This window comes from Schistocerca piceifrons, chromosome 5, assembly GCF_021461385.2.
Source record: "Schistocerca piceifrons isolate TAMUIC-IGC-003096 chromosome 5, iqSchPice1.1, whole genome shotgun sequence".
NCBI lineage: Eukaryota > Metazoa > Arthropoda > Insecta > Orthoptera > Acrididae > Schistocerca > Schistocerca piceifrons.
This window is the reverse complement of record NC_060142.1, coordinates 645,104,681-645,131,773: the sequence shown is the minus strand read 5'-3', so window position 1 is coordinate 645,131,773 and position 27,093 is coordinate 645,104,681.

Genomic DNA, 27,093 nt, shown 5'->3' with positions numbered 1-27,093 from the left:
GCAGTGGATACACCGGTTCTCGTGAGATCACCGAAGTTAAGCGCTGTCGGGGCGTGGCCGGCACTTGGATGGGTGACCATCCAGCCGCCATGCGCTGTTGCCATTTTTCGGGGTGCACTCAGCCTCGTGATACGAAATGAGGAGCTACTCGACCGAATAGTAGCTGCTCCGGTCAAAGAAAACCATCATAACGACCGGGAGAGCGGTGTGCTGACCACACGCCCCTCCTATCCGCATCCTCAAATGAGGATGACACGGCGGTCGGATGGTCCCCATGGGCCATTTGAAGCCAGAAGACGGAGTGCTACTTCGACCATCATCAGTCATTTTGCTCCCCAAATAGCAAAACTCCTTTACTACTTTAAGTGTCTCATTTCCTAATTCCCTCAGCATCACCCAGCTTAATTCGAATACATTCCATTATCCTCAGTGTATATGTAGTCCATAAATCCGAAAGATGCTTCTGCAGCCACAGCTCAAGAAAGAGTAGCCTACAACTGGCACTGTGACCTTTGGCTCACTTTTGTCAGTGTGGCAGGCCATTAATTTATGCGTGACAGAAGCGGAGGCGGAAACAACGGGATACTCACCACCATCGCAGTACACGGCCACTGCCCCTCCCACTTTCATGGCGCACATCGAGTAGACGGCACAGAATACTCTTCTCAAAGTTGGGCACATCTCTACACTCACGCCATTACGTCGGCAGCACAACCGAGATCGCCAGACAGCCTATGTTCTCTGTTTCCCTAAATAAATGCAAAACATGAGACAAAACCGAACGTCATCAGAGGTAAACCGTACATTTTAAATATCAAGTTGAAGATTTTTTCCCTTTTTAAGCTATCATTTTCTGTTGAAATGCGAAAACTTTGTAAAAATGTTTTTTATTACTGTAACTTGTTAAAAGCAAGAGAGCATTTAAAACACATTAATTGAAACCGACACTCAAAATTTCTGGTTTAAATAATGAAACACTGCACAGTTACATATTTTTTCATGCTTAGCAATGACGCATTTGGAGAATTTATTTTCACTGTCGAGTCCAAATGTTTACATAAGTTAAGTATACTGTGTGATGTTTGCACGTGTGTTGTTCCGACTCTCTTGCACTGTACTCATCTTTTTGAAGTTATACTGAGAGGTCCCATGCCCTCTTTTGCATGTCTACTCTCATTTTCATCAATTTTATTAATGTTAAATGTCACTGCACGGTAGTAACAGAATGAATAAAGTTATTGTAATGAGGGTATTTGTACTGCGAGCTCAAAAAATACTTTTCACTTGATTCCTGTACATGTTGGGTTACTTCCCTGGGTGGCTTGTGTGGGGCAAGCATTGGAGGACGCGGCACACGGCATTTCCGGTTGGGGGCTGCACTTCCCGGAACGACTAACGTCAGTCGAGTTTCACCTATTGAATGCAGGACCAAACGACCTGCGAGACGTCTGAGTGTAGCCGCAGTTTGTGTGCCTCTGCTGAATAGCAGCGGCATGATTGGTCAACTTAAATTGAGGCTAGTTGACGTCATAAAGCCCTGCTCGAAATTGGAGGGAACGGTTGCTATTGGCGGGAATAATGTTCCGAGTCAGTGTGGGGGAATTTCGGAATCAGCATTGAATGCTGATTCGTGGTGTTTCGAGGAGAGTAGGGAGTTGAGCAATGCTGGCTTTGATCTTGCATCGCATCGCAGAGTGGAATTCGGGATCTGAACTTCATCGGAGTCGGACGGTCTTGCGACTTGGTCGCTCTTTTTCGGAAGAACTTCGAATTCTCAGACAGCCTTCGAGGCCAGGGGTTGACACAGAGTTGCTGCACGGCAGAAGTCGGCGCCAACATCATCAGGACGCTGCCTACTGATGACATGCTGCAGATTTTAGTACTGGTACAGTATTTTGCAGCTCTGGCATTGTAGGACCTTATCAATTTTATACTGAATCCCTCAGCAGCAAGCGCGCTCGCTTTGCTACAAGTCCACCTTGCTTGTTTCTCCATGTGATCCCATTTGAGCTCTCGCTACTAATTACGATACTGCTATATATTTGGAAGATTAATATTTGATTCATTAGGATCTCCAGTCATTATCGTCAATCTATTTCACCACAGAGAGTAGGAGCCCCTTGTTCTAGACCCAACTCCTGTTCTCATAATACGAGGTGCATTCAAGTTCTAAGGCCTCCGATTTTTTTCTCCGGACTGGAAAGAGATAGAAACATGCGCATTGTTTTAAAATGAGGCCGCGTTCATTGTCAATACGTCTCAGAGATGGCAGCACCGTATGGCAGATGGAATTCTACCGCCGGCGGCGAGAATGAGAACTGTTTTAAATACTTAAAATGGCGACGTTTTCCTTGCTTGAACAGCGTGCAATCATTCGTTTTCTGAATTTGCGTGGTGTGAAACCAATTGAAATTCATTAACAGTTAAAGGAAACATGTGGTCATGCAGTTATGGATGTGTCGAAAGAGCGTTCGTGGGTGCGACAGTTTAATGAAGGCAGAACATCGTGTGACAACAAACCGAAACAACCTTGGGCTCGCACAAGACGGTCTGACGACGTGATGTAGAAATTGGAGAGAATTGTTTTGGGGGATCGCCAAATGACTGTTGAACAGATCGCCTCCAGAGTTGGCATTTCTGTGGGTTCTGTGCACACAATCCTGCATGACGACCTGAAAATGCGAAAAGTGTTATCCAGGTGGGTGCCACGAATGCTGACGGATGACCACATGGCTGCCCGTGTGGCATGTTGCCAAGCAATGTTGACGCGCAACAACAGCATGAATGGGACTTTCTTTTCGTCGGTTGTGACAATGGATGAGACGTGGATGCCATTTTTCAATCCAGAAACAAAGCGCCAGTCAGCTCAATGGAAGCACATAGATTCACCGCCACCAAAAAATTTCGGGTAACCGCCAGTGCTGAAAAAATTATGGTGTCCATGTTCTGGGACACCGAGGGCATAATCCTTACCCATTGCGTTCCAAAGGGCACTACGATACAGGTGCATTTTACGAACATGTTTTGAAGAACAAATTCCTTCCTTCACTGCAACAAAAACATCCGGGAAGGGCTGCACGTGTGCTGTTTCACCAAGACAACGCATCCGCACATCGAGCTAACGTTACGCAACAGTTTGTTCGTGATAACAACTTTGAAGTGATTCCTCATGCTCCCTACTCACCTGAAACGGCTCCTAGTGACTTTTGGCTTTTTCCAACAATGAAAGACACTCTCCGTGGCCGCACATTCACCAGCCGTGCTATTATTGCCTCAGCGATTTTCCAGTGGTCAAAACAGACTCCTAAAGAAGCCTTCGCCGTTGCCATGGAATCCTGGCGTCAGCGTTGTGAAAAAAGTGTACGTCTGCAGGGCGATTACGTCGAGAAGTAACGCCAGTTTCATCGATTTCGGGTGAGTAGTTAATTAGAGAAAAAATCGGAGGCCTTAGAACATGAATGCACCTCATAGTTCAGTATACCCTATCCTTTAACCTACTGTTTGTGTCGACAATCATGTGCATTTATATTCTGATGTATAATAAATCTCATTGTAATATTTAATGCCATACAACTTCGTCGATATATGCAGAATTCCATTTCTTGTTGTTTATTATTTTAAAGTTCTCTTTTTTTGAGTAGATTACGATTTTTATTAAATTATTGTGAGAGTGCAGTCCTTATATTACCAACTAGCAGGGTCTACCATCATTTTCTTCCGTTACCGTGCACATAATTAATTAGGTGGTAGATAAGGAGGGCGTCGAGTGCATGTCTCGTTCTCATGCAAAATTCGTCAGAATTAAAGAGGTACAAACTCTTCTCCACCTCGGCACCTCGCAATACTGCAATCGAGAAATCTGAGAAAATAAACTTTGAGATATTTTTTTAAATGCTAATGTTAGAAAGAATTACACAGAATTACACAGACAACCACACACACAGGAACTATCACTCACACTGTTTGACTGTTTTTTTTTTTTGTGAAATCAAAATCATCATTATTCTCTTGGGCCTTTGTCCCACTGCAACTCTTGGTTGGCCCTGTTACTACGGATGTGGCAATATTAGTGTCAAATCGTTCAAATGGCCCTGAGCACTATGGGACTTAACTGCTGTGGTCATCAGTCCCCTAGAACTTAGAACTACGTAAACCTAACTAACCTAAGGACATCATACACATACATGCCCGAGGCGGGATTCAAACCTGCAACCGTAGTGATCGCGCGGTTCCAGACTATAGTGCCTAGAACCGCTCGGCCACTCTGACCGGCTATTAATGTCAGAGAGTGGCCAGTTGCCCTTCCTGTCGCCACCCTGTACCACCCCCCCCCCTCTCACAATGGAAGAAGTGTACCCCCGCTTCCTGTGTCTAGTGTAAGCCATGAAATAGTGCGAACGTTTTCAACTGTCTGCGAGTCGTGTAAGTGAGGATGGACTCCGGGAACAGCCGAGTATTCACCTAGTGGGATGTGGAAAACCGCCTGAGAACAATATCCAGGCTGGCCGGCACACCAGCCCTCTTGGATGCGGTGCTGGCGCGCCTACCTAAGGAAGCACTGCATTAGTGCTCTCAGCTCACCTGGCGGGTCGTTTGTGAATTCAAAATATGTTACAAAAATATGCGGGCTCCACTCTTTTTTTTTTCAAGAACCGATTGGTATCGAAATGAAAACCACAATGTAACTGAAAAATATTTCATCGTCACCTCTCAGACTTAGATATTTGTCGTACAATGGTACCAATTTCACAAGAAAGCAGCCGCCTGTGCTTTCAGCCAGTTCACGTGAGCAAAGCGATGAAAATCAGAGGGAGTCAAGTCCGGCTGCGTGACTGCTGATCAAACAACTGCCCTCAAAATGGCTTCAGTATCGTCCTTGTTAGAGCTGCAATGTGTGGCTGAGCATTGTCTTGACGACAACACTCCTCTTTTGTTGTTCTGGACTGTCCTTCGTGGACGTTGGGGAGTCACGCTGTCGTGCCAAGTTCCATGAATTCCTTTTCGGACCCAGAACACAGCAGCCATCTTTCTGATGAGACGATCCCCTTGCACTTCTTTCGTTTACTCGGGGAATGAGAATGCATCCACTAAATGGATTGCTCTTTCGCTTCTGTTTTCGAAATGAACCCATGCTCGTACCCTCGTAAAACCGAAAACGCAGATAAAATACCTTCTACACCATCCAACATTTTCGCCATTTATTGTCCGTTGATAACTTGTACTGTACTTCTGATTTAAATGGTTCAAATGGCTCTGAGCACTATGCGACTTTTGAGGTCATCAGTCGCCTAGAACTCAGAACTAATTAAACCTAACCTAAGGACATCACACACATCCATGCCCGAGGCAGGATTCGAACCTGCGACCTTAGCGGTCACGCGGTTCCAGTGTGAAGCGCCTCGAACTGCACGGCCACACCGTGTACTTCTGATTCCGAAGCTGTAAGCTGTATTACAGGAACTATATTTAATACGCGATCGATGTAATAGTGTATTTATTTCTGACTGTATATAATTGATTGTCATTTTAATGAAAATATTGTAAACTACTGGGAAATAGCCAATGGAACTTTATTTAAATGTATCGATAGCAACGACGGACGAAATGATAGTAGCTGTGCCGTTGTTTATCTTTGCGTTTGTAGAGTCTCTGCCGCGCTGCGAGCAGAGAGGAGGCAGAGCAGTTTGAGTCATGAAAGATCGCGGAAGTGTTTGTTGGGCGCTCTCGCAGATACTGGATGGAGCTATGCTCGCGCCAATGTAGTCCCATAATTATCCGTGGATCTCGAGACGACTCGGGGTTCTTCTCATCGAGCAGCATCAACAACAACGGCAGTTCAGCATTGTCGTCGGCTACATTCTTCGTCGTCCGACAGGTACAACATCGTAATACTGTTAAGTGAAAAATTATAAACTTACGTAGGCATCACCCAACAACATTTCTTTCACAAAGTATGACTAACCTGAACAGCAAGTACGAGTAACATCTGCTGGCTTGGTATGTATTTTATTGTTGTTGTTTTAAAAGTAAAACCAATTGCTCCTGTGCTTAAAAAGAAAATTCAGTTCAGTCTTTCAATAATCAAAAGTAAATTTCCTGCCTTTTTCAGAATTTTGCATCACCTTACACAGAGGTTACTGAAAGTTATTTCTTTACATAACAAAGTTCAAGTTAAGTCAGTCATTAATTTAACCAATAATTTCATTCAAAGTTACTTCCAAAATTTAGTATTTCGGAATGAGTAACTGCAAACTCAGTGCCATCTGATTCATTTATTTTCTCGTGATCTGTTCCGCTATGGACAAGCGTGCCAACCTTCTGTCGCCAAGCCAGTGGTTATTTGCTTAAAATTCTTTGCCATTATCTTTCTCAAGATTTTGGAGATTCATTGTCCTAGCGGACTGGCGACGATTTAATTATCCCTTTTTTTAACTAATCAGTGTTCTCTTTGTGTTAGCAGTGATTTTTGTAGTAAATGTTACGTGGTACCCTTTTTCCACCTGCGCGGTTCGTGAGCGATTGCACTATACTCCACCCATTTCCAAATTATCATCTAAATTTAGCTAAAATTTAGAATAGTTTCTTCCTTCAGAAGGGTCTGTTGTACTCTTTCCTCCAACTAACCGGTGTTATCTTCCTTTGATAACGATAGCCTTACTCACCGTAAAATTTCATTAGGCGTATGCGATCAAGGTCAGTTATGTCGCAATCCAGTAGGCCGATTAGGAAGGGGGAGGTTACCCCCTGTGACGATTTTGTTCAAAAATTCTTGTCCGCCATCATGGTATAGCTGGAGAAACGTTACGGTGACAACCATTCACTGTGTCTTGTGACGATCGGACAGAATCTTGGGAACCCATATACCACTGAGTTGCGGTACTTAAGTGTCTCGCTCCCGATGGTATGACAGCTGATTCTGAAATTTCGGGAAACGTATCACTCAGCACAGAAATTTTCAACTGATGGTTTTCTCGAATCGCGAGATCCACTCGCTGAACATCACCGGTTGACACTCGCTTCCTCCCCTGACAGCTTGCACCATGAACGTCTGCATGTACTTTTTCAAAGTTCCTGCACCAGTGCCCGACTTTCCTGCACACATCACTCATTCGTTGATGAATGTCGGCTGCGTTGCACCCATGCGCAGACAAACAGCATTCATTTGACACTCGTCCGGAGACACTACTGTTCTAAACATGTTTACGTGCTGACTGCGTTGTCAGAACTGACATGTACGACGAGCATAGTAGGGACACGGAGTAGCACACTTTCGCAAAGCTTCATTCGATTTTCACTATCGTTTTAATTTCGTGACCAATGCGATGTTGAAAAAGAAAACGCCGTCGCATTAAAGAATTTTTCTACTCCTAGTTGTCTCTCATGTTAAGCAGCGACGTCAAATGTTTGCATTTTGAGAGCATAAAGGTTAAATCATTACCTCGAAAAGTAGAGCAATCGCCATTAAATTTGATGTTAGTTGGAGTTCTTGTTTAATCATCCCATTGAACAGCTTCTTGCGATGCTCGATCTTCAGCCTCGTCAGATTTCAGCAGTGTGCTCCTGAGACGGTTGTCTCCTTACTAGCACAATCTGTGAGCGCCCACCACGGCCGTTGCAAACTACGTTTACACGGGGCTCACAAAATCGGATTTCGTAAAAGCGATATCCCAATACCATTTCGTTGGTCATGCAAACACTTCAACACCGATTCTGGAAGTGGGATCATAGCTGCCGAGTTCCTGTCCCACAATCGATTTCCGCTCCCATGTAAGCGAACAACCATTTTTGAAATGTGCTAAAACTTTCAAAAAGATAAAGAACTTAGCTAACCTGGATGAAAGGACATTTTGTGCAATGACGGAAAAATAAAAATATTTGTACATGAAGCTGAGTAACTCTAACATTTAACTGAAAAGAAACAGCCATAGTGGTCACTAAGTCAGAAACTGGAACAGCTAACTTCCAGGCGACATGTATATAAAACAACTGACGATCTAAAGAGAGATACTCGACCAGTCCACCAAAACCGCTTCAGGTCTTAACACGTAAACACGACAGCGAAATACAGATTACGAAATACTGTTTTCGTCTTCCGGGAATTGTGACATTTGCAAACGTAGTGGCAGAAAACCTTCCAAGATAATGGTTATGTGAACATTCGTGTTTCTTCGCATCCCTTTGTCACTTTGTCTCAGGGTCAGACTGAATCATCCAATGATTAGATGGCTGATGGAGTCATATGTATTGGCGTGGCACAGCTTTAACATGTCCGGTGCTGCTTTGGTCCAACGGTTTTTTTTTTTTTTATAGGTGTGCACGTAGAGGAACTCAGCTCACCGCTACCTATGCCACGGTCAGATATCGTTAAAGACGTTGAAAAGAGGTACATATTTGACTTTAATATCCTGCACTGTCACTCTATTGTGATGCACTAGGGTCTCCGCATCTCCATGAGTCCCGGTTCTTCACAGAGTGGCTGTTTGCCACTTAGTTCTTCGTCATTCAGGCTTCTTCGACCGCACTGCAATCGTCAGCACCACAGGTGTGTAGGAATGCTTAAAAGCTGGCTATCTGCTCACACACTTCCAAAACTGGAAGTTACAAAAATATCAATAGGTAAAATCCCCGTATCAGGGGCCTAACATTCATGTGTGCAACGGATTATCAGAATTAAACGTCAGTACTTGGACTCTGGCTTTTTATCTGATTGCTTTAAATTTACTTGTTCCCTATTTGAATCTAAAGTTTAATTTTCTTCTTCAAAAAATAAATGTTATACTTGTGTCCCGAAATATTAGGTTGGCGTATAAATTCGTATCATTTTTCTATTGCATGTCTGTATTCCGGTTGTTAAGGTTTATTTATTGACTTTCGTGTTTTATTTATAGTTCACTATTGCAATTTGAGTGTACATATAGTCATTTAGAGATAGTGAGTGGAGCTGTGGAAGCTAGAAAATGGGGTGCCATATACAGAAACCGAAACATTTCCCACATATTCTGCTGTTTGGGTTCGATAGAGGAGTAACAGCTGCGGAACCAGTCAGAACAATTTGCCCCGTACGTGAGGACGATGTTATTGGACAGGGCACGTCAATAAAATGGTTTTCTCGTGGTAAGGAAAATCATTTTGACATTAACGACTCTCCACATTCAGGAAGACCTTCAGTGTTTGATGAAGAAGGTTTAAACGCATTAACCTCAATGGTCCATGTCAGTGTTCTGGAGCACTGGCAACTGTGATGAGTTGTGATCACTTTACCATCTTGCGACATTTGCATGCAGTGAGAAAGGTTCAGAAATCGGACGTGTGGATACTGAATGCTCTAAGCTAAAATCACAAAATTCAGCACGTGGCCGTTTGTGCATCTCTGGCTCCTCGTCACCAACTGCCTCGTGAGCAACAACGACCATGCCTGTCCTAAACGTTACTGGTGATGATAAATGGTGTCACTATGCTAACACAAGGAAAAGGAAGGAATGTTGAGCTCAAACAGAAAGCAACTCTCCCTACAAAGACCCTCGCGCATCCACAAAAGATGATGTTATTCATCTCGTGGAACAGTGATGGTATGGTGTACTAGGAATTGCTCCTTTGACATTTATTGTCAACAACTGAGACGTCTTGGAGAGGCACTCCAAGAACAACGACCAGGAAGACTGGGTGAAGTGATGCTACTCCACGATAATGCTCGCCCACATTCCACTAGACCGACAAGAAACATTATGTAGGCGATCGGTTGAGAAATTGTTCCAGACAGTAGAATATAACTGTAGGTATTAGCTCATATGGCTCAGTCCTTTCTCACGCCAGGACTGACGCAAGTTACTTACTACCAACGTTTATATTCTACTATGGTACACATTTTTAAGTATTTTCATTTAAAAATGTCTATTTTGGTATAAATTACTTAGAAAAATTAACAAAAATGAATAATTTTCTTATCACATTCACTTATTATAAATAATTATTTTTCTCATACAAAAGGTGAATGTAAGAAAATAAATTTAATACTTTTCTTGTGAAAGGTGCACATAAGAAAAAAAAACTGATGCATTACCGGGGAGGTAAGAAAAAGAATCATACTTTCTGATACTGTTTCAGCCACTTTTTATTCTAGCTACTTTTACACAAATCTAATAAAAAATTTTCTATATAAATGGAAATGGAAAATAAAATATTCTGTAACAGAACAGCTTGGAAATAAAACAAAACCAACAAATGAAAGATTTGGATTATGGTTGCTTACAGAAAATACAAATATTGGGGATATTATCTACACAAAAGGAGAAAAAATTAGTAGAACTTAAATCAATTACAGGACGTTTTTGGGATAATATTACGGTTTTTAAAATAACAGATTTTATAGATTGTGAAGGAGAAATGAAAAATGGACAGTTTCTTGTAAAAAAACAGCAAGTGGCAGTTTTCAAAGTTTTTTGAGAACTAGATATTCTAAATTTAATTTGCCTAGACATGGAGTTAAAGCAAAAATTCCTTATTTATTACATTCTAATGTACAAACAATTAATGACATTAAACAAATTATTAATTAAGATTTAAAAATTATAAAGCAAAAATATAAAAATCCTCTCACTATTCCTCATAAAATAGAATTAGTCAACGTTAAATTAGATTCACTTTTAAGTGACTTGGCAGATATTCTACAAGAACTTACAAAAGAACATTACAATTTACTAGATTTAGATATAACACAATATTTTGCAGGTATTTTTAACAAAGAAGAAATGAGCAAAAATTTAATAAATAATTTTAGTTTTCACATACAAGGAGAATATAAAGAAGATTGTAATGTAATAGTAAACTACAACAATTCTGTAGGGAAAGACTGTTTAATTTAGATTAATTCTAATTTTATAGTGAAAATACATAATAAATTTATTTTCCAGTTATTGAGCCCATGAGTTAATAAACAACTTGGTAATCATATTATAGATTTAATAAATTGTCCAGACAGAAGATTAAGAGGAATGTTTTGCTCCCATTAGCTAAATAAAATGGAATTACAAGATTAGAAACAACAATTTGTAATTACATTAATCCATTTTTCCAAAATGCGCAAGAATTTGGTCCACTAACAGATTGTTTGGAACTGATAACTAATAACGGCAAATATTTCGAGAAAACTCCTTTTTATTCTGTTCCAATAGCTAAAATGTGGGAAAAGTTAACAGATTCCTTACAAAATAGTTGTTGTATTGTTGTTAATAATCTTCTACAATATGTATATTGGGGTAATAAACACACTAAAAAATTAATAGGAATACAGATAAAAATTGGAACAAAAAATAAACAGGAAAGAGAAAAATTAGTTAAATTTATTTTATTTCCATTTAGTTTTAACTGTGTACTTGTTAACTGTAAAGAAATTTTCGAAGAGACAAATAATATAATTTCTGAAGCCCAAAAATATTTTATTGAAGATAGAGAAATAATTTTTCTAAATCCTCTAAGTGGTTTCTTTACCTGAAGATATAAATATTTAAGAATTAGGAATAATAAAAACAACTAATACTATTCCATTCATATCTAGGAAAAGAACAAATATTACAGCAAATCCCACACATATTCAATTAAGGAAATTGAACCAATTAGTAAGGTTTATTTAGAATCCACTAAAAAATGAGAACAAGAATTAGAAAATTTAAGTATACAAAAAATAAAACTGGAATATTTGGATAATACGCCATCTTTATGGGAAGAACACAAAAATATTTCGAGAAGGAACAAAAAATAAAAGAAACAGGAGAAGAAATAAAAATTAGTTTAATCAACAATGGATAGATTTTCCTACAAGTGGAGTTGTTAAAACTTATGCTTTCATGGAAAATGATCAAAACAAATTTGCATGTGTAGGTGTATTGGGTGAACAAAATCGTAAAAAATCTGCATATATTGTTAAAGGTCCCAATAAAAATAAACTTATAGAACTTAAGAAAAATTGTGGCATCCTTAAAAAAGATGGATTTATTTGTATCCCATACAATAATCCTATGCATGAATTAGAAACTTTTTACGATCCCAAGGAAGAACCAGTTTTGGAAATAAAATCAGATCATCTTTCTAATTTTAATTGATTTAGTTGTTTGTATTAGTCCTCATGCTTCGATATTTATATTTTCAGGCATGGAATTACTGATGACTAAAGTCTGTGTTACGTGTGTCTGTCGTGTTTAAAATGAAAAAGCAACTGTTCGAACTTACATACCGACCTGCTATTTCTCAAAATCAAATTAATTGTTCATTTGCTCTTAATCACCACTCAGATTCTCAGTTCTTGACTACCACACTAATATCTTCAAACCACAAATCGGAACAGACAGTTAACATAACACACTTCGTACACATTTTCAGATGAGTCGTACACGTAATGCGACTCATATCTCCCAGTTCCCCCGTTCATCTTTACAGAGTGTAAATAATTCAAACATTCACTGCAATAAAAGCCTAGCCTTGCGCAGTGGAAAACTGTTACTTTAGTCATTCAATTATACAGCGCAAAGACTGACTGATACATGAGTGGTGGTGAGCAGCAGTGCTTTTTCGACGCAGCGTGGCCACCGGAGTATTGTCGACCTTCTATCAGCGTACACGCATTCTGGCCGGGTACCATATCTCTTCCAGCTCTTCTGAATACTGCTTGGCGCCGCAATAATTCCTCCATGCAACATTTTTAACACAAGTTAGCAGATGGCAAATCCCCTCGATCAGCAGTGATTTTCAGTACATTTTCCATTATTAAATACGAGAACACTAAAGCTGCCGTGGCAAGGCACGTGGCACGGCGAGACTTTTGAAACTTTGGAGTAACAGAAAGTTAGCGAAACAAATGAGAAACAACCGTTTTAAAAGAAATTAAATAACCCCTTTTGTGTAAGTTGGAAAAGTTTTTTGCAGTAATGGGCTATACCACAGTGACAGATTTAGTGTGTTGCTGTACCTGTCTTTCAGCAAATTTGCAAGTCTATAACTTCTAACTGTAGTGACGATGGCGATTCATCGGGTGGAACAGTGAAAGGGGTGTTCAACAATTTCATTTCCGTTTGAAAAGTGATGATTGCTCGGAATCGTTTTTCAAAAGACGTGATGAAATATTTTATCTTGGCTTTGTAAACGCAGAAACTTGTACCATCAGCTAGTCGGAAAGAAGCCAGAAGACTGAAGAATGTTAAAATTCCATTACTTACTTACGCCGTAAATAATCGAAACCTTTATGAAAGCTCTGATATGATCGTGCATGTCAACAATTAACTACTGTTTGCCCTACAATAAGAAGTTTAAACTGTTAAGATTCAAAATTATGTAAGCTTGGAACACCATTTTATATCTTTCAGACAATGTATTTCTTCGCGCTTTATTTGAAGAAAGAGAGATATTTCTTCACGAATGGCAAAGAAAGCGTCAATAACTTTTCCACGACTAATCCTACCAACTGTGCTTTGGTAAGGTATGTCCCCATACTCTTCTTCATGTGTTTGGGGAATCCTTTGAATTAGCGGTGATGTACACCGTGAATCCGCACAAAATTCACACACTCGACCACGACGTTCATCACATCAACTACACTATGTGTTCAAAAGTATCAGGACGCCCTCAAAAACATACGTTTTTCATATTAGGTACATTGTGCTGCTACCTACTGACAGCTACTTCATATCAGCGACCTCAGTAGTCATAGGACATCGTGAGAGAGCAGAATGGGGCGCTCCGTGGAACTCACGGACTTCGAACGTGGCCAGATGATTGGGTGTCACTTGTGTCATACGCCTGTACGCGAGATGCCTAGGTCCACTGTTTCCTATGTGATAGTGAAATGGAAACATAAAGGGACACCTACAGCACAAACGTGTACAGGCCGACTGTATCTGTTGACTGACAGAGACCGCCGACAATTGAAGAGGGTCGTAATGTGTAATAAGCAGACCATCACACAGGAATTCCAAACTGCGTCAGGGTCCACTGCAAGTCCTTTGAGAGTTAGGCGGGAGGAGAGAAAACTTGGATTTCATGGTCGAGCGGCAGCTCATAAGCCACACATCGCGCCGGTAAATGCCAAACGACGCCTCGATTGGTGTAAGGAGCCTAAACATTGAACGATTGAACAGTGGAAAAACGTTGTTAGGTGTACACAATGTGGCGATCCGATGGCAGGGAGTGGGTATGGCGAATGCCCGATTAACGTCATCTGCCAGCGTGTGTAGTGTCAACAGCGAAATTCGGAGGCGGTGGTGTTATGGTGTGGTCGTGTTTTTCATGGAGAGGGCTTGCACCACTTGCTTTGCGTGGCACTATCACTGCACAGGCCTACATTGATGTTTTAAGCACCATCTTGCTTCCCATCGTTGAACAGCAATTCGGGGATGGCAATTGCATCTTTCAACACGATCGAGCACGTGTTCGCAATGCACAGCCTGTGGCGGAGTGGTTATACGACAATAACATCCTTGTAATGGACTGGCCTGCACAGAATCCTGACCTGAATTCTATAGAGCAACTTTGGGATGTTTTGGAACGCCGACTTCGTGCCAGGCCTCACCGACCTACATCAATACCTCTCCTCAGTGCAGCACTCCGTGAAGAATAGGGTGCCATTCCCCAAGAAACATTCCAGCACCTGACTGAACGTATGCCTGCGAGAGTGGAAGCTGTCATCAAGGCTAAGGGTGGGCCAACACGATATAGAATTACAGTATTACCGATGGAGGGCGCCACGGGCGTGTAAGTCATTTCCAGCCAGGTGTCCGGATACTTTTGATCACATAGTGTAGTTACGCTGTTTCAGCAGGCAGTGCCTCTTGGTGAGTGAAACAAGGAAAGTGAGAGGGTCTATCCCATATTCTCTTTTGAGTTTACTTGAGAAACGAGATACAAAACCTTGATGTCTCCCGATCATTTTTGGTGCACCCTCTACGGCCACAGAACGGAAAATTCATATTGCCTACTGTTTCACAAACAGCTTCAAAAATACTAAGTCTCTTTGCGGTGTAATCGAGGGGTACTAGATCCAAGAGTTCCCCTATTACTTGCAGCTGCACATCGACTCCATGCATAAAATATTGAAAGCTGGGCACTTTCAGAAATATCTGTGCTTCCGTCAGGCACAAGCTAAAATGTAACATAGATCTCAGCATTTTTCCTGAGCTGTGTCTCTCAACTCGCTGCCGTGTCCAGGATTCGACGAGACACTGTTTGCATCCAAAGGCAAACCCTCTCAGTTGCCTGCAGCTCCCTTCGAAACAAATGTTCCTTAACTGCTGTCATACATTATTTTATGAGAGGTCCCACTGAAAACAGCTTGCCAATGATCGCTACGATGTGAGCGACTTTGTAGGTTGCTCGCACTACTGCTTCAGTTGCGTTTTCTTCCCTATCACCCACCTGAAACATTTAAAAGCATTACAACACATGCACTGAGACACACATTTCTATATTTGCTGTACTAAGAGTTCTCCTGAAAATTTACGTCTCCTGGTACATATTTATTAAGCCGGGCTACTAGATGTCTGGGTATATCGCCTTCGGCCTGCTCGCAATGCGCTAGGAATGGAAAAAAACCGATCGCTTAAAATCGATACAGGTATTTTAGTTCTGAATAACCGGTATTTTTCAATATTTTTCTGGTCTTGGTTATGACAGGTGTTTTCACACTGAAACTCCAAAGAAACTGATATAGGCATGCGTATTCAAATACAGAGATACGTAAGCAATAGGCAGAATACGACGCTGCCGTCGACAATGCATATAGAAGACAATAAGTGTCTGGCGCAGTTGTTAGATCGGTTACTGCTGCTGCAATGGTACGTTATCAAGTTTTACGTGAGTTTGAACGTGGTGTTGTAGACGGTGCACAAGCGATGGGACACAGCATCTCCGAGGTAGCGATGAAGTGGTGATTTTCCTGTACGACCGTCTCACGAGTGAATCGTGAATATCAGGAATCCGGTAAAACATCAAATCTCCGACGTCGCTGCGGCTGGAAAAAAATCTTGTAAGAACAAGACCAACGACGACTGAAGGGAATCGTTCGACGTGACACAAGTGCAACCCTTCCGCAGATTGCTGCAGATTTCAATGATGGGCCAATCGACAAGTATCAGTGTGCGAACCATTCAACAAAACATCATCGATATGGGCTTTGGGAACCGAAGGCCCATTTGTGTACCCTTCGTGACTACACGACCCAAAGCCTTACACCTCGCCTGGGCCCTCCAACACCGACACTGGACTGATGATGACTGGAAACATGTTATCTGGTCCGACGAGTCTGGCTATAAATTGTATCTAGAGGATAGACGTGTACGCATATGGAGACAACCTCATGAATCCATGGACCCTGCATGTTAGTAGGAGAGTGTTTAAGCTCTGAAATGGTGCGGGCCGGTGCAGTTGGAGTGATATGGGACCCGTGATAGTCTAGATACGACTATGACAGGTGACACGTACATAAGCATCCTGTCTGATCACCTGCATCCATTCATGTCCCTTGTGCATTCCGACGGACTTTAGCATTTCCAGTAGGACAATGCGACACCCCACTTGTCCAGAATTGCTACAGAGTAGCTCCAGGAACACTCCTCTGTGTTTAAACACTTCCGCTGGCCACCAAACTCTCCAGATATGAACATTATTGGGCATATCTGGAATGTTTTGCAACGTGCTGTTCAGAAGAGATCTCCATCCCCTCGTACTCTTACGGATTAATGGACAGCCATGCAGGATTCATGGTGTCAATTCCCTCCGTCACTACTTCACACATTACTCGAGTCTATGCCACGTCGTGTTACGGCACTTCTGCTTGTTAGCGGAGTCCCTACACGACATTAGGCAGGTGTACCAGCTTCTACGACTCTTCAGTGTATTTTTTGCTAACAATCGGGTTAAAAACCTAAATATTTGTTAACCGTAGCAACGGTGCTAAAATTTTTGATTTTTAAATAAATCTTTTCTAAGGAACGAGTATTTTTTATTCGTAAAATTCGCATTTCTTTGAAATACTTCGATATTATAGGAAACGGGAAAAGCGATCCATGCTATTTTAATAACAATTCCGGTAAAAACGAACAACAAACACGTGGCATAAGAAAGCGGACGCACTTCTGAGACAGTAATGTACCTGTTATCAAGTGGCGTGGCCTATTAGATGGTGCACTTGTACTTGCAGTGAGCAAGACTTTCCTTTATGGTAGCCTCTCACTTACTTCGTCGGACATCAGTTGTACGAGGGTTGACTGAAAAGTAATGCCTTCACTCTCGTAACTCTCCAACAGTTGGCAGAATAGGTATGCGGCAACTACTGGCTTGTTCCGTAGCCTCTTCTCTACAGCTCCAGTTGGCGGGATGCCTTAGCATTGAACGGTTGTGTTGTTACAGTGTAAAATACGGAACCCTGCGCAGACGGTCGGTCAATGCGATTTAAGCAACGTGCGGTCATTGAATTCTCGACAGCAGAATTTGTCACCCCAAAGGAGATTCATCAGAGAATGAAAGCAGTTTATGGTGATTGTGTTGATGTGAGTGCTGTACGCCGTTGGGCGAGTAAGTTTAAAGATGTTGAGGCGAGAACATCTGACGTGCGTGACAAACAAAGAGTTGGACGTCCTGTGACAGCAAACCACCGTGTTTCACAAACAAAATGTTGACAGAGTGATTCAGGACGATCGTCGTATCACTCAGAGAGAAACTGCAAGCAGAATCGGCATTTTACAAGAACGTCTGGGTCACATTATTGCTTTGCTTGACTATCGGAAGATCTGTGCACGATGGGTACCCCGGATGTTGACTCCTGAAATGAAAGCGCACAGACTTGAAATTTGCCAGGAACTCCTCTCGCGTTACGAGAATGAAGGTGACGCCGTGCTCCATGCAATTGTGACAGACGTTTAAATGTGGTTACACCATTACAACCCGGAAACGAAAAGTCAGTATATGGAACATCGACACAAAGACTCGCCCCAGTAAAAGAAATTCATGACGCAGCACTCAGCTGGAAAAATCATGGCCACAGTGTTCTGGGAAGCAGATGGCGTTATCCATGTTGATTTTCTTGATCGTGGAACAACAATAAGTTCAGAGCGTTACATCATAATGCTGCAAAGTCTGAAACGACGGCTAACAATAGGCCGAAAGGAAAAGAGAAATGTTTTCTTGCAGCATGACAATGGCAAACCATACACTTCACGTACCAACACAGCCGAACTTCCGAGACTGAATCTCACCACCGTATGGCATAATCCATATAGTCCAGATTTAGATTCATATGACTTCCATCTGTTCCCGATAAGGGAAGACGATCTGCGGGGACATCACTATGCTTCGGATGAAGACGTTGAGAGAACTGTGAGACTGTGGTTGCGGAAACAGAATGTCAACTTCTTCCGTGACGGCTTCAGAAATCTTGTTCATGATTGTCAGAAATGTATCCAATTGGCTGGTGATTATGTGGAAAAGTGAATATTGGTAACTAAAGATCACACTATAAGGATTGTTTCTGCGTTTCATTTATTATAGTATTCCCATCCAAACCCAATTAACAAAGATGGAAGCATTACTTTTCATTCAACCCTCGTGTTACAGAATGGTACCATCCCTAGTCTGGAAGTACTTTGCGAAGTGGGGTATCGGCGAAGTGCAATGCTCCGCTCGCTTTAAAAAATTAATTCGAGGGCAGCCACAAAAAACTTAGACTAGTGTAAGGAGAAACCTCGAAACTTAATAGTTCAATAAAAGATTAAAACTGTGTGCCGCACCGAGAGTCGAATTCGGGACCTATGGCTTTCGCGGGCAATTGGTAGAGCACTTGCCTGCGAAAAGCAAAGGTCCCGAGTTCGAGTCTCGGTCCGGCACACAGCTTCAATCTGTCAGGAAGTTTCATATCAGCGCACACTCCTCTGCAGAGTGAAAATCTCATTCTGAAGTTCAATACAGTTTAAAAGCAGATATCAGCTGATCTCCTGCTTATGTCTAGACAACATGGGTTTCACTGCTTTTACATCTGGGAAACGGACAAATTAACACTAGAAATAGAGCTGTTCAACCTCAGATTTCGCCCTTTAGCATTGAGTATTCGTAACGTCGAAACAGTACTATGACTCCCGATTACAACAGGACTTTGGAATAGAGTTTCAAAAAATTAGCAGCAGCAGAAGGACACTGGTGAATTTTCGCAATAGTCAACCGCTCATTACTTTTCGAGAAAAGCAGTAACGGTGGATGTATTAAGTACTCTTTTATCTGTCCATTTCATCTAATATTTTATTCCAGGTATCTTGCAGCTGAAGGAGTTAAAATGTTGCAATCCTAGTTCAATTTCGACGTTTAATACGAGAAATAGTAGAAATAAAAGACCGAAAATCGGTTATGTCATAAACCGATTGTTTTATGGTTTTAACAGCCCACTTAAACTAGTGTTGAAAAAAATTATGTAACCAAAAACCGATTGTTTCTGCGATAACCGCCATCGCTAAATGAGAAACTCATTTCCAAATGATACCAAATCGAAAAAAATTTTAAAATGTGGTTACATCATTTGTTTCAACACCAGTTTAAGTGGGCTGTTAAAACCGCTAAAATAATAGGTTTATGATATAACCGATTTTCGGTCTTTTATTTCTACGATTTCTTGTAATAAACGTCGAAATCGAACAAGGATTGAAAAATTTTAACTCTCTCAGCAGCAAGATACCTAGAATCAAAATATTAGATGAAACAGACAGATAAAAGAGAACTTAATACATCCACACTGCGGACGTCCATTGCGCACAATAAACAGGAATGTGTCCTCCGACTGCGGTACGGTGTTCGAGCGACTAACCATAGCTGTCACTGAACGCTAGAATGTTGCTGCTGTAAGTTGCGGCTTCATGCGGCCAGGGGCAGTGAGTTCCCCGTCCCCCAACACGCGCCTCCGTGCAGCTCCAGTGGGCGCCCCTCCTCCCCCGGGCACTGTTCAAACAGCCTGCGTGCCGTAGGCCAACAGCTGGCGTCCGCTGTTTGCCGAGGGTCGCTAGTGGCGCCACTAGTGACGTCACGAATGCCGCCGCTAGCTGCCAGACAGTTAGATGCATTACGTCATAAGAGCTGTGGCGAGAGCCTATTAGCCGACGGAAGCCAGTGGGACCAGTGATCCACCAGCTGCGAGGCCACGCAACAGCTCTGTCTGTCCTCTCGGAGTTGCCCGTCACGGGGGTTTGCGGTACATGCAGCCTATTAGCCGTATGCGTCTAGTGGCGCCACTTCTCCCAGATGGACCTGTGCGCACATACGATGCTTCTGTCGAGTACGTGCTCTCAGCCCCACTGACTTTCAACAGCTTCTTGCTACAATACTGTGGATATCGTGACTGCTGCATTACATCAGAGCACTGTTATTGTTTAAATAAGAAAATAACTGTAGAAGCACCAAATAAGGCAGACCGACAAGTGAGGGTAGTGAATAGACTGTTCGAAAGTAGAATAAGTACACAAGACTTCACTTCTGAGATTGGAACGAACCCTGTAATCTGGAATAATGTGAGAGAAGCATATTCGGGAGTTTCATATATATATATATATATATATATATATATATATATATGTATATAGGGTGGTCCATTGATCGTGACTAGGCCGAATATCTCACGAAATAAGCGTCAAACGAAAAAACTACAAAGACGAAACTTGTCTAGCTTGAAGGGGGAAACCAGATGGCGCTGTGGTTGGCCCGCTAGATGGCCCTGCCATACGTCAAACGGATATCAACTGTATTTCTTTAAAAATAGGAACCCCCATCTTTTATTAATATTCGTGTAGTACGTAAAGAAATATGAACGTTTTAGTTGGACCACTTTTTTCGCTTTGTGATAGATGGCGCTGTAATAGTCACAAACATATGGCTCACAATTTTAGACGAACAGTTGATAAAAGGTAAGTTTTTTAAATTAAAATACAGAACGTAGGTACGTTTGAACATTTTATTTCGGTTGTTCCAATATGATACATCTACCTTTGTGAACTTATCATTTCTGAGAACGCAAGCTGTTATAGCGTGATTACCTGTAAATACCACATTAATGCAATAAATGCTCAAAATTATGTCCGTCAACCTCAATGCATTTGGCAATACGTGTAACGACACTCCTATCAACAGCGAGTAGTTCGCCTTCCGTAATGTTCGCACATGCATTGAAAATGCGCTGACGCATGTTGTCAGGCGTTGTCGGTGGATGACGATAGCAAATATCCTTCAACTTTCCCCACAGAAAGAAATCCGGGGACGTCAGATCCGGTGAACGTGCGGGGCACGATATGGTGCTTCGACGACCAATCCACCTGTCACGAAATATGCTACTCAATACCGCTTCAACCGCACGCGAGCTATGTGCCGGACACCCATCATGTTGGAAATAAATCGCCATTCTGTCTTGCAGTGAAACATCTTATAGTAACATCGGTAAAACACCACGTAGGATATCAGCATACATTGCACCATTTAGATTGCCATCGATAAAATGGGGGCCAATTATCATTCCTCCCATAAAGCCGCACCATACATTAACCCGCCAAGGTCACTGATGTTCCACTTGTCGCAGCCATCGTGGATTTTCCGTTGCTCAATAGTGCATATTATGCCAGTTTACGTTACCACTGTCGGCGAATGACGCTTCGTCGCTAAATAGAACGCGTGCAAAAATCTGTCATCGTCCCGTAATTTCTCTTGCGCCCAGTGGCAGAACTGTACACGACGTCCAAAGTCGTCGCCATGCAATTCCTGGTACATAGAAATATGGTACAGGTGCAATCCATGTTGAAGTACCATTCTCAACAACGACAATTTTGAGATTCCCGATTCTCGCGCAATTTGTTTGCAACTGATGTGCGGATTAGCCGCGACAGCAGCTAAATCACCTACTCGGGCATCATCATTTGTTGCATGCAGGTCGTGGATGACGTTCCACATGTGGCTGAACACTTCCTGTTTCCTTAAATAACGTAACTATCCAGCGAACGGTCCGGACACTCGGATGATGTCACTTTATGCGCATTTTGTAAAATATTGCAATCTAATCAGTTAATTTACATTTTAAAATATGGAAAAACTTGTTATTTTAATGAATTTTTTCACCAGCTTCCATAAATATTTTAAAACTTTCAGTTACACTGAATCCAAAAATTTAAGTCTAAGTTGTAGGTGTCACTCTTCCATAATGAATGTTATTCAATATTTTCAGGTTCAGGACCATACATGGACGTCAAAATCTGTTTAAGAAGTATAGGTAGAATAAGAGTCAACAAAAATGAAAGAAATTTCTCCCTTTAAATTTTTTTGTGGGTGGTCAACAAGTACCCCCAGTTTTCTCGTACACGTTATTGAAAACGCATCAATATTGCTAAGAGTGTAGTAAAAAATATTTTCAGGTTCTGGACCTTACTTACACGTCAGTAGTTCTTTAAAAAGTACGTTGTTAGTATAAGTTTCTTTTTTAATTTTTATTACGGTGGACATAAAGTAGCAAACCCCCCCTCCCCCCCCCCCCCCCGCGCCTTGTTAACGCGCTTTATGGAAAATGCGTTGGTATTGGTTTGGTTAAGTACTGAATAGACCATTGGTCAAACAGGAATAAGGGAGACGACGATTCATTTAAGTTGTCTGTACTTTCAAGAGGCGACGTTTCCACATGTATAGAAAAAAAGTCGTCCTGTATTTGCACTACTTATGAACGTTAGGTGAATGTCGGTGTTTGCTATGGCATTTGTCATTACCTGGTAAATAAATCAGTAGTGTCTTTCTCCTAGAGAGAGATTTTAGCCTATCGGAAACCCAAAGTGGAGGCAGTTCGACATATCTACTTCTGGCCCCTTTCACAACCTCAGCCCATTTCTCCGCCAGCCATCGAGCGTCTCCAACAAGTGCCTGCCTGCCAAGCCGAAACTGCCGCGAGTTTTCCGAACGGCCGGACACCGGAACTTCGGCCAGCAGACGTGTGTGTGGGCGGGCGGAAGGATCGGCATGCACTTACCAACTTGGCCGCGTCTCCGGCGACATGGACTGAGCGCGCTGCCCGTGCGTGTTTTCAGCCGCCAAGTTGGCAGAACTTGGCGCTAAGTGCAGAGTATAAGCCGGCTGCCACGCCTCCGCCGGGATACACCGGCTCCGCCCGTCCATTCGCAACTACTTACCTTCCGCACTGGCGCCCTCGCCCGTCTTCCGGTCGCTTGTATCCTCTCGACACCAGCGCCAAGTACGCTAGGCAGCTACCAGCACTTTGTACAAATCGAACGCCACCAACTAAGTACTTCCATCTTTCTTTTGACGTCCCGTAAATTCTACTTTTGCGATACTCGTACAGGATTCAGCAACTACTTTTCATGGAATTGGAAGGAAAATCAGTATTGGCCGTATTTTGTTGTTTTATTGTCAGCAAAATCGATTTTCGGTCACTTAGTGACCATCCTCAGTGCTGTAATATACAATTAAAATTGGTAGGCACTGGTATCAAGCTATAACCACAAGCTTAGAGAGATAACATTTATGTGGTTATAGCTTGATACCAGTGCCTACCAATTTTAATTGTATATTACAGCACTGAGGGTGGTCACTAAGTGACCGAAACTCGATTTTGCTGACAATAAAACAACAAAATACGGCCAATGCTGATTTTCCTTCCAATTCTATCCACTATTTGGTCGTGGTTCACAGAACGCTCCATGGAGTCGCCAATCAACTACTTTTCACCCTCCCTACCCATCACCCCCCAAAAAATCACTGTACTGCGTCTCTTATGGTCAACAACGTGTAACGTTATGTCAGCCTCCCTGCCCCCTTTTTTTTTTTTTTTTTTTAGCTAATTTGTGTCTGATTTTATTGTGAGAAGCTCAGTAATTTACGTAAATACCGTAAATGTAAATTTGATTCAAAAAGTACTTGATGTGAAGTGAAGCGCAGCTGGACAGCAACAAACTCTTTAGCGCGCAATACCCGCAACGATAATAGTTTTGAGTCTTTGAGTATGGACTCTAAAAAAAAGCGAATTGATTTTTTTTTTAAAGAGAGAGAACTGTTAATCTGTATCTTGTGGAAAGAGGACGTGTTGCTAGGCTGTCGCTCAGAACGCATTGTTACATCTAATGAAAATTGATATTTTAGTGATAAAACCGAGTAAAGTATATCTAAGAGTTGCCAAACATTTATGTACCGGATGATCGAAAAGTCAGTATAAATATGAAAACTTAATAAACCACGGAATAATGTAGATAGACAGGTAAAAATTGACACACATGCTTGGAATGACACGGGGTTTTATTAGAACAAAAAAAAGTATTGCTAGACGCGTGAAAGATCTCTTGAGAGCGTCGTTTGGTGATGATCGTGAGCTCAGCCGCCACTTTCGACATGCTTGGCTTCCCAGGTCCCCAGACCGCAGCCCGTGCGATTATTGGCTGTGGGGTTACCTGAAGTCGCAAGTGTATCGTGATCGGCCGACATCTCTAGGGATGCTTAAAGAACATCCGACGCCAATGCCTCACCTTAACTCCGGACATGCTTTACAGTGCTGTTCACAACGTTATTCCTCGACTACAGCTATTGTTGAGGAATGCTGGTGGACATATTGAGCATTTCCTGTAAAGAACATCATCTTTGCTTTGTCTTACTTTGTTATGCTAATTATTGCTTTTCTGGTCAGATGAAGCGCCATCTGTCGGACTTTTTTGAACGTTTGAATGTTTTTGGTTCTAATAAAACCCTATGTCATTCCAAGCATGTGTGTCAATTTGTACCTCTCTATTTACATTATTCCGTGATTTATTCAGTTTTCAAATTTATACTAACTTATTGATCACCCAGTACACAAATATTCTGGAAGTGAAGAATAGAAATATCTTGTTTTCGGAAAAGGAGGTGAACTTCATTGTCGTCGCCGTCTATCAACCGACAGAATTGTAAGTGTACAAAGTTCACTAAAATACAGGAAACGAAATGCATTCTCTATAGTTTTCATTCAATAAGTAACAAACTCTCATAATTTCTTAATTACAGTAATTGGATTATGTTCTTGTACAATAGTATGGTGCTGAGCTCCACTGACCAATTTTGGTGTAGCAGGACGTGTAGTTTGAAGGAAGTTTGTGTGCTAAGCAATCTCCTTTTCTCACGAAAAGCAGATTGCTGTTTGATCTTATTTACTTACAACAGTGGTCCATTAGGTATGAAAAGCTACGAAAACTTGGGATCAAAGCTATCAGCAGTACGGCCAAGGAACTAACAGAGTCGTATTTTAAACCTTAAAGAACATTAACTTCCTCCAAATTGTAATACGTCACCAACTGGTGGGGAAGCCGATCATTCAAGGAGTCAGGAACCAAAATTCAGGTACCAGTTACAACTTAAAGTAAAAATCTCAATCAAAAACAGTCTCTCTCTCTCTCTCTCTCCAGACTCATATATAAATATTCATTTATTAAGAAAAAGTCATTTTACATTGGCGCCCGCACGGGGACTTTGTTCGCTTTGTATTTAACAGCTCAGCAAATCAGTATTGTTTACGACATAATTTTGTCTTGAAAATAAGTGACATCGACTAGCAACGAAGAAATAAAAAAAAATTTTTACAAGATCTCAAAAATTTTAAGTCTAACAAATACAAGATAATTACAAAGGCGTTTCGAACAACAGCATGAAATATTTTTAATTTCGTTTCCCTTATATGAATATTTATAAACTACACTTTGAGATGGAAAACTAGTGAGAGCCTCTTATGGCAGGTCCGTTAACTAGGGCTTAATATTTCCTTTAAACTGTACCCTGATGAGGCAAAACATTATAAACACTGCCCACCGCGAGGTTCCATCCTGTTTGAAGGCGCTGAGGGCAGATGGCGCAGAAAGAGAAGCACACTACTAGCCATTAAAATTGCTACACCACGAAGATGACGTGCTACAGACGCGAAATTTAACCGACAGGAAGAAGATGCTGTGATATGCAAATGATTAACTTTTCAGAGCATTCACATAAGGTTGGCGCCGGTGGCGACACCTACAAAGTGCTGACATGAGGAAAGTTTCCAACCGATTTCTCATACACAAACAGCAGTTGACCGGCGTTGCCTGGTGAAACGTTGTTGTGATGCCTGGTGTAAGGAGGAGAAATGCGTACCATCACGTTTCTCACTTTGATAAAGGTCGGATTGTAGCCTATCGCGATTGCGGTTTATCGTATCCCGACATTGCTGCTCGCGTTGGTCGAGATCCAATGACTGTTAGCAGAATATGGAATCGCTGGGTTCAGGAAGGTAATACGGAATGCTGTGCTGGATCCCAACGGCCTCACATCACTAGCAGTCGAGGAGACAGGCATCTTATCCTCATGGCTGTAGCGGATCGTGCAGCCACGTCTCGATCCCTGAGTCAAATGATAGGGACGTTTGCAAGACAACAACCATCTGCACGAACAGTTCGACGACGTTTGCAGCAGCATGGACTATCAGCTCGGAGATCATGGCTGCGGTTACGCTGCATCACAGACGCTGCATCACAGACAGGGGCGCCTGCGATGGTGTACTCAACGACGAACCTGGGTGCACGAATGGCAAGACGTCATTTTTTTGTGATGAATCCAGGTTTTGTTTACAGCATCATGATGGTCGCATCCGTGTTTGGCGACATCGCGGTGGACGCACATTGGAAGCGTGCATTCATCATCGCCATACTGGCTATCACCCGGCGTGATGGTATGGGATGCCATTGGTTACACGTCTCGGTCACCACTTGTTCGCATTGACGGCACTTTGAACAGTGGATGTTACATTTCAGATTTGTTACGACTCGTGGCTCTACCCTTCATTCGATCCCTGCGAAGCCCTACATTTCAGCAGCATAGTGCACGACCGCATGTTGCAGGTCCCGTGCGGGCCTTTCTGGATATAGAAAATGTTCGACTGCTGCCCTGGCCAGCATATTTCCAGATCTCTCACCAATTGAAAACGTCTGATCAATGATGGCCGAACAACTGGCTCGTCACAATACGCGTCACTACTCTTGAAGAACTGTAGTATCGTGTTGATGCTGCATAGGCAGCTGTACCTGTGCATCTCATCCAAGC